The 3,607-nt window shown below is 33.9% G+C and overlaps 1 protein-coding gene across 1 annotated transcript in view; it reads right to left on the bottom strand.

Annotated features, from left to right (window-relative positions):
• Positions 1-3,286, bottom strand: part of LOC135204292 (m-AAA protease-interacting protein 1, mitochondrial-like) — a 35,259-nt gene extending 31,973 nt beyond the window's left edge. The window contains exon 1 of the mRNA XM_064234447.1: positions 3,149-3,286. The gene's annotated coding sequence lies outside the window, so the exon portion shown is untranslated. The remainder of the gene's footprint in view (positions 1-3,148) is intronic.
• Positions 3,287-3,607: the final 321 nt, after the last annotated feature.

The following is a 3,607-nucleotide window of genomic DNA, read 5'->3' as shown; positions in this document are numbered from 1 at the left end:
TCTATTATTGTGAACTGTTCTTTCTGAAGCTCAATTTTGCAATTAAAAGCATGGTTCCTGATAGAAAATTCAGGTTGTTTTATTCTTTGTCCTGTTCGGAAACTAAAACCTGAATGACTGCAATATCGAACCCTCAGCAACCTTCGAGTTGATCCGACGTAAGAACCTGGACATCCAGGGCATGTAAATTTATATATGACGTTGGATCTCATGAAGGGGAATGAAGGCGATCTTTGAAATTAAAAAATGAACCTATGGTACAAGGATTGTTTTATATTAATTTGACCTGCTTTTGACAACAGGTCATTCCATCTTCTCTCCTCATGGACGGTTAGTGTTTTGAGTGTTCTCTCTCTTTTTACTGTTTTTACTTCGTACTTTTCTTTTTTTTTTTTGTTTTTTTTTAAGACTATTTTAATTCATGTGAGTTCTGTTTGTGTTTTATGACTTTATATGTTATTTATTTGTCTTATTGCTCTTTGCAGACTGATGATGCACAGATGTTTCATGTGCGAAACGTTTCATAATAAACTTCATCCTTTTACAACTAGTATCATGGACACCCTCTGAAGATTCGTATATAATTTCTCCACTGAACGACTATATATATATATATATATATATATATATATATAATATATATATATATATATATATATATATATATATATATATATATATATATATATATATATATATATATATATATATATATATATATATATATATATATATATATATATATATATATATATATTAAATGTTATGAGAAGATAGTAAAATGCAAACTTACAAGGTTTATCAGTTTTGCCAAACTGATTTACTTCTCTGTAATTATTCTTGGGTTTCCCAGTCATCAAACCGGTGGCCAATCTTATCATACATATTAAAAATCTTTTTACCAACTATGTCTTGTCCAATTCGGTAATTGTACAGTAGGAATTTTCCTTTTTACCAATAAAGAATTTTGCGCTTGAGAATATAACCTTTCCTGACATTCGCTGAGAACATAACCAGCCGAACCTAACTTAGGGTACTACCTGGTCGTTAGTCTAGTACATGATAATAATTTGGAAACATTCCATAAATTTAAACTATCTTAAGTTATATGACAATTATCAGTGGGATTAAAGTCCTTGTATTTCACTAGTCTGTTTTTTTCCCGTTTCATGTACACACTTTCCTACAGTGGTCACCAGAATTGTAGGATATGAAACTTGGGTCCACTATCTACCTCTAAAAGTACTCATTTGCCAATTTCAGAATTTCAGAATTTCTGAAACGTTCAAACACAATAAAACACAGGAAGTTTATAGTTTCAAGTTCAAAATGTAATAATGGCTAAAAGTAAATAAAAGTAAAATACATAGCCCGCCCACTCTTCCATATTCCACGCTATTGTTAACCTACTATGAGATTCAGGGCCTCTGTAACACGGTTTTTTGGACTTTGCTCCTTGTCAAAGCATCGGATGTAGCTGAAAGTTGACATTTGTATATTTTACAACCACACACAAATTTTTTCAGCATTATCAATAACCTAAACCTGATAGTTTTAATTTTTATAGAGTAAAAAATTATCTAGCTGACGCCATGGCCAATGATTACGAGCCAAGAGTCGAAAAACATTCATTACGTAAGCAAAGTAAACACCTTTTGACGAAATGTTGCGCCGCCCATCCACTAGACAGAAACCCATTCACCTTGTTCCATCGGCTCTGAAACCCAAAGACTTTATGAATGGCAGAACGATACATAGATGTGGGTGGGGTATCTGTGCTAGCTTAGTAATACTACTGTAGCAGTAGTGCCGCAACAGTATAGCAGTAATATACATGAATTAAACGTTTAGGCCAACTGCTGGGATCCTTGAGGATCATTTAGCACTTCTTACAACTACTCGAGAAATGAGTTTTTATAGCCAGAAGTTAAATTGTCTAATCCAACAATGCCCATGATAGCCTTTCAGTGTTATCCTGAATTATAACGAGGCCAAAGTGGGTGGAGCCTCATGAAGTTATCATTCTGACGATAATTATTGGTGAAGGTTTAAAGCCAAAATACGGTACCGGCTATTTTTTTTTCAGTAAATAGGTAGATAGCCAATAAATAAAAATTGCATGACATTGGATATAGCAGTTATCAAATCAAGCTTGTCTACTATGTTTTTGAAAATTACCATCTATTCCCTACATCTTGTCAATCTGATTGTGACCTATAAAGCAGACTGTAATTTCTTAGGAAACTTATTTTGTGAGTTAGACTAATAATCGAAGTGTTTTTGTATTTATTAACATATTTTGTTGGTTTGTTCATCATGACAATTATCAGTGGAGAGGTTCAGAGTTCATAAAGGTGTGCTGCTTTGCTTGTATTTGAATTTGTTTGTCATTGTTGCCAGAGGTATAGCCTTTGTTACGTATAGCCAATCATCCATCGAGAAAGAGGGAAGAGATGCTGTCATAAGTTACGTAACGAGTGCGTTCGAAACCTTTTCTCTGAGTTGGCCTGTCTTAAAAAAAGTCACTTTTACATTGTAAGTACCAAATTTATTCAACCTACGTAATGCAGAATACAGTCAGAATTTATGTGTAGATATAATGTGTATTCTGAATAAGCATTATATTTATGAAATGCATAGATAAAAAGTTATTGCAAAAAAACCGTGTTACAGAGGCCCTGAATCTCATAGTAGATATGAAAGCCATTATTATAAAGTAGCCTAGTCTAATCCATCAAGAAACCTACCCTACCTGCCAAAATCTAAAAATCCCAACAGTCATAAGTTTGCCTATACACATATTTCAACATCACTAAACAGCACTGCCAGATCCCTTCAGGGTATGTAAATTGAATAATCATCTCCAAAAACTTTGTCATGATGACTTAAACATAGACCTAACCTGCAGTTGCCTATTTGACATATTTGATCGATAAAAACAATTGCTTAACCTAAGGCAAATCAACAAGTTAAAACAAAATGCAGTGAAACTTTAATAACATATGTGCTGAGAGAACACGCACCCAACCTAGGCTACCATTGGCTAAGCATAGCCTACACTGTCATTAGAATCATGTAACATTGCTACACAGCAAAGTTACACCATATACAGTATCAATTACCGAAGTTCTGAACACCAAAAACTTACCTGCAAGGATATTACAGTACTGGAGAAGAGTTCTGATCAGAAAACTGCCTCCAACTGAATTCTGACTGAGAGGCATGGAAACCGAATGTCAAAGTGAAGGTACGGTTTTATAAGGTGTCAGCACCTTTACAACAGCACTCCTAAATGAGGACAGAATTCCCAAAAAGCGAAATTTAACGTCAATAACTACAGAAATCGCTTTATGAATGCTACAGTATATTAAGAAATTCCAAAACGAATGAGCTGAGAGTGCCAGATTTTAATCATTTATGAATTAGTCCTCGCTCAGGAGGTTAGTGTATAAAGTTCGATGATTTATTTTAATCATTTATGAATTAGTCCTCGCTCAGGTTAGTGTACAATGTTCGTAAACTTGCTTTCATTGCCTGTGTTTTAGTAACCACCAGTGGAAGGTATAAGCTTCTGTTGTTTCTCATGGAAGTTATGGAGCATTTATTA

The sequence above is a fragment of the Macrobrachium nipponense genome, chromosome 44, assembly GCF_015104395.2.
Source record: "Macrobrachium nipponense isolate FS-2020 chromosome 44, ASM1510439v2, whole genome shotgun sequence".
Classification (NCBI taxonomy): domain Eukaryota; kingdom Metazoa; phylum Arthropoda; class Malacostraca; order Decapoda; family Palaemonidae; genus Macrobrachium; species Macrobrachium nipponense.
The sequence above is the reverse complement of the archived record's forward strand: the minus strand, read 5'-3'. Positions and strand labels throughout refer to the sequence as shown.